This window comes from Etheostoma spectabile, chromosome 10 (assembly GCF_008692095.1).
Source record: "Etheostoma spectabile isolate EspeVRDwgs_2016 chromosome 10, UIUC_Espe_1.0, whole genome shotgun sequence".
Taxonomy (NCBI): domain Eukaryota; kingdom Metazoa; phylum Chordata; class Actinopteri; order Perciformes; family Percidae; genus Etheostoma; species Etheostoma spectabile.
Window position 1 is genome coordinate 29,344,480 of NC_045742.1, and position 6,021 is coordinate 29,350,500.

Sequence of the window (6,021 nt, forward strand, 5' to 3'; positions counted from 1 at the left end):
CATAATCTCCAAAAGAACTACTTCCATGTCCCTGTTCTGCAGGTATTCCGCAAGCGGCCCTCGTTTAGAAGAAGTCTCCCAGCTAATCCTGCCTTGTACTGACCAAAGTAAAAGGAAGGGTTATCTAGATGATGGGATCTTACCTAGCTACTGCACATGTGCGACTCCCAGACTCATAGTATAACATTGTGATTCCCACTCTGTAGCTAAAACAGAAACCCAAACACACAGGGTCAAAAGAGGATCTGCAGCAAGGTGCAGTACAACTGAAACATGGTGTGTTTTTTTGAAAATTAAACCATTTTCCAAAACATATTCTACAACCTCAAAATACAATTATGAACCTGAAAATGAGCACCATATGGGTGCTTTAAGTTTAATATGGAAGAGTTTCCATTCACTTACTACTTGTCCCGAAGAGTCAATGGAATAAATATGAGATTGTGTCTGTGGCCGACATTCTAAGGATTGATGCCTGATGATTGAGGTATATGATGCAGCCAGGCGAATACTAATACCACTGCCTGTACTAGATGGATTTAGAATTAGACCAAAACCTGTTGTGTCGTGTAGCCGTGTAGGCTAAGTCCTTGCCAGTGACCCGGGTTTGAATCCAACTCGAGGTCCTTTGGTCCCCTCTCTCCCATCTCAGCCTCTATTCAGCTGTTCTAAATAAATATATTTAGGTAGTCTGGCTATCACCAGACCAAGCCAAGCTCAATAGTTTTGAGACTGAGCATTGGTCTGGAGAATCTGCTCTGTATATTCTCTGCACAAGAGGTGTGACCAACGGGCATAGTTCAAATGACTCTGTATGCGATTGGATAGTCCTTCAACCAATTGGACCAACGATCCGGGTGACGTAGCATCGACAGTGACATCAACGGGTTCGCTGCGCATCAGTGGTGTTTGGTGGCCGCCGCTATGTTGAATGTAAACAAGAAGCTGCTTGGTCACATCTTTATCATCATCGTGTTACCAAGTAGGTAAGCCAGTTTGTGATTGGTCGGCAGAGTGGGCAGAGTTTACCCAGTGCAAGGTCTAAATCACATATCTTCTTCAATTTACCTTTTTAATGTATTTGCATAAAACTACTCCAATGTGTTTCACATCAAAATGTTCAGAACAAACTTAGAGTGACGCCCAACTAGATAGAGCAATGGGTTAAGTGAAAATATGGCGCTATAGCTGAAACGTTGATGTTGGCTTTTTGAAATTCCTCACATCTCTTTTGAAAACAAACCTTATGTTATGATGTGTTTTGGGAATAGCTTCAGTGCTTGAAATGAGTTTTCCAAAGTCTTAGATTATGTAGGATTAAATACTGTATGACTGAAATTACATTTTGTAATATTGCTTTTGGAGTGGGAGTTTTATCAGAGATCGTTGGGACGCGCCAGTGCGTCTTTCGTCCTCAAGAAAAAAAGCATGTAGCGTTGGACTCTGTCAATACCAACTAGAATATTGGGTCCAGTACGAGCCCAAATACCAAAGAGTCCAAGACAAGTTTAGGACAATGAAAAGCGTACAGCCCTGCAGACAGTGTCAGCTATGTGACACATCCAAACAAAGCTTAACAGATAAGGATATGAAGATAATGTTAGTCACAGGAATATCGTCAGTTTGGCTTGAAGCTGAGAGAGACTACACAACAACTCACTCCTAATGAGCTCCGTTGTTCTTGCTGAGGTACTTAATATTCCATTAGATTCTCATGTTAATTATGGGATGGAAGTAATTGTTTCCTGAAACAGTCAGGCCCTCAGGTAACACCAGGAAAACAGATGTTGCTTGTACGAACTTTTAATTCTGAAAAGCTAATAAGCCCAATTCAAGCCTGTTTTTTCTCTTCCCTAATATTAGTTTTGTTGTGGGTAAACCCTTGTGTAAGCAGGAAATAGAGTGTGTGTCTGGGCCTCTTGCCTCCAAGGATTTGCCTCAGGCAATTTATTACTACAGTGTGTAGAATGTGAAATAAAAAAAAATAAAAAACTCAGTCCCTGAGTAATTTCCTCTCATTAATGAAGTGACATCTGCTGAAATATCGTTGGTATTAGGCCTGACCGAACTACAAAATACTTCACAGTTCACCTCTCAACACTTGTGATCATGATCATCAAGTTGGCATCAAATATTACAACAAACAATGCAAACTGATAACATCCTTTTCTTGATACATCTTTGTATACAGCATAGAAAGTGTAGGCCTGTTGAAATAAATAGGCGCAACGTGGACGTAAGCGATTGTGCATCGATGCAATGAAAGACCATAATCAATTGTTGCTTACTGATGTTGTTTAACAATATTTTTGGGGGGCATACTGGGCCGTTATTTGTATAGGACAGCTGAAGACATGAAGGGAGAGAGAGAGAGAGAGAAACAGGGGGAATGACATGCAGCAAAGGGACGCAGGTCGGTGAAAAACCTGCGACCCCTGCGTTGAGTAGTATACATCTTTATATGGGCGCCCGCTGTACCAGGTGAGCTAACCAGGCGCCCAGTTCACTGCTTTTTGTATTTTATCTGTTACCTGCTGTGTTCAGACTCCGCTACATTCAGGAAGTGTCTTTTTTAAGAGCAGAAACAACAGAAAGGGGAGCTCATACATGCACATCAGACTGCTTGAATTTGTCGATGTGCAGCAATCTATAATAATATAAAGGAGGTGACGCATCGCAATACATTGGGTTATCGAATGGATTTGAATCATTGACAGGATAATCGTGATTGAATCAGATTGTGAGACCACTGGAGATTCACACCCCTAGAAGAACCGGGATGTCTAAGCAAAGCCTTTTTCCTTGTTCAACCAGTCTCCTGTGAATGACACTCAGGGTGTTTTCACACCTGTAGTTCGTATGCTTTGGTCCAAATCAGTTGGTGAGTTAGTAAGTTAGTAAACTTGGAGAGATTTGCCTTTGGTTGGTTTGGTTCGGTTTGGTTTCACACCTGGCAAAATCCAAGCGTACCAAATTGTTTCATTAGAAATCAGGCAAGAACATCCAGTCCTCTTATTGGTTGGTTATGTCTGGGGGTGGGAGCAAGAAAGTAAATAAAAGAAGATGGTCCTGTGTTCTGGTCTAGTGGTCAAACCAGCTCATTTCATTAAAATCATCAAACATTGTTTCGCGAGAGATGTTACTACATCTGCTCTGGTCACCGAGAACTTTACCGACAGCTGGTTTGTCTACGGAGATGACGGACGGCGAGCTTTACCACAGTCTATATCTATGATAGAAACACTGCAAGCTCCTACAGTTTGCGCAGAATGCTAAACACACCTGACTACAGGAGACATTAGCTCAGAATGCTAAGCTATATGAGTACAAGAGTCATTAGCTCAGACTGCTAAACACACCTGGCAACAAGAGACATTAGCTCAGAATGCTAAGCTACCAGACTACAGGAGACATTATCTCAGACTGGTGGAGTTTGTATAGTTGGTGCGATTCGAGTACGGATCACATTCTCACTACAAATGAACCGCTCCGAGTTTGATTGATGGAGTACCGAGACCACCTCTTTGTCTCGGTATGGTTGTTTGGTCCACTTTTGGTGCACACCAGAGTTTGATTGCCGCGTTCTCACCTGTCCAAACGAACCGCACCAGCAAGGCAAACAAACTCTGGTTTGATTCAACCGAACTAAAGGCTGTTGGTGAGAAAACGCCCTCACATGCAACTATTCTGCAAGAGTTTGTTGTTCAGTGAAAACACAGGAAGGGTATGAAGTAGGAGTGGGAAAACAATGGAAATATTCATGTCATGTCATGTTCTTCTTTACAAAGTAAATAAATGTCAGACTGACTGACCTGATGTAATTCTTCTTAGAAATGTCTCGTGATGTATCGTCTCTAGAAGTGTCTTTAAGTGTGGAGTTAAATGAGTCAAAGAAAATCCCAATACTCAAAACAAACCGAATCAAACCACATTGCCTTTAGAATGACAATAAATAAAAATAACAGAAATCCAATAGTGACAAAAGCATATCGTCCTTGCCCTTGTGTGGAGGTCTGGGTCTTTTGTGAAATGTAATTTTGTTTTCTAAAATGTTGGTTATTCTGAAATGTTTTGTGGGATGTTCACATAGGTAATGTACACGGACAAGTACATCAACTGCTATATAGACACATAGAAAAAAGTACATTAACAACAACTGTTCTTAACAGGGTCAGCGAGAGCAGTGCAACGGCAGAAGGAAGCGAATCCTTCCATACCTCAGAGGGGCGGCAAGGTGAAGAGAAATGATTGGTTATTTCTCTCTCATCTCTTTACAAATCTCTTCCTCTCTTCTTTCTCCCTGGATTAATGCCTCTCATAGATGACATCCAATTTGTATTATTATTTCTGTATTAACCCTATATCCTCGTACAGTGCAGGTCCTTCATATCTGATACTGTATGTACATATCTATTTACATTTATTTCTATTTCCCACCTAGACTGATCTCAACCATCAACCCGAATACGTTTCTATGATCTATACGGTTCACCAGATCTTTGGATTTGCACCGTATTGCCATCTTATTCTTTTAGATTTGCACTCTTTATTTGCACTCTTTCCCACTGTGTATTGCAACTGCTGCACAGCAATTTCCCTCGGGATCAATATGACTTTGAAGGCAGTCCAATGTGAGAGGACTGAGTGTACAATAGAGCATTACTGTCTATGGGTCTGGGTGCAGACCAAGGCAGTAACACACTCATGCCCAGATGTACGTGCATTTGCAAATGTAGCGTTATCAGCGGCATGGCCCACCCGCAGAAAGCGCACTCTGTGATACATCTGCTCATGTTGTATTTACCAAACTTCCAGTTCATTGGGTAATCAGCGCCTTTTTCCGTCCATTATACCATAAATTGCGCACATGTAAATTGAATGGGCACTTTCAAAATGGGGAATGTATGTGCGCTGTAGCAAAGTGTGAAGTACTTAAGTGTTATGACACGGCTGAGCACAGACTGCGATATTCCTGCTGCTGATGCTATGATTTGAAATGATCCTGATGCCAATATTGTATGTTTTTATGTAATGTAGCAAGGAGTTTAACAACTGCTGGAATAGAATGTGAACGCTGAGTCGGAAATTCAATGTCATCTTAGATTTATTTCAGTAACTGTAAAGCTTAATGATTGAACTGAAAAAGTGTGATTCATGTGGCAAAATTCCTTTCAGCTTGTCTCCTTGCCCGGAATTCGTCTTGCTGCCTTTTCACCAGGAGGCATAGTGCGAGGAAACACCTGCTTTTAAGAGGCAGAGAATTTTCCCCACAAAATAGAGGCGCGCTGTCACGGGAGGTTTTTGTAAATGAAATACGTAATTAGGCACACTTTAAGCTTCCCCTCCCATGAATGCATATGCATGACACAGAAAAGAGCAATTTGCCATTTTCAGCTCCCGCTGTGCTGCGTGTCTGTACATACCTCGCCATGCTTTTACGCGCATGTAGGTGTATTTGCGAAAGAAATACACCCGAAGTGGGCGCAAAAGCATTAGTACATCTGGCCCTCAATGCAAAAGTTCCTTGAACATTGGTGGAAAAGGTAGAAATAGGGAATGACCAAACGAGATTTTGGTTACTCACTGAAAACACGGTTGCGTCAGTAGATGCGCAGGTTATATGTGTGACGGAGGAGGGAGCATCCAGCATCATGTACACAAGAAAAAACAGAAAAACTTTCAGCAGCTCATATCCTGGACTTTGTCACGTAATTAATTAAACAGAATAATGTGTTTAGCTAGAGTTAAAATACAGAACATTCTGTTAGGCATGTTATATAAAATTCTCTGATACAAAGCTACTCCGTTGGTAAATTTCTGAAAACTGTAAAAAGTGTCATGCAACAAAGTGGACTTCTTTAACCCTTGCATTGTCCTCCCGGGTCAAAAATGGACAAAAATGTGACATTTTTGTCCATTTTTCAAACTTTTGTTTTTGTTTCCACTAACACCACCTTACTAGAACTAGTTTTACAGTACTTTTTGGAATTCATGGTCAATAACCCTCATTTATGTAGAATT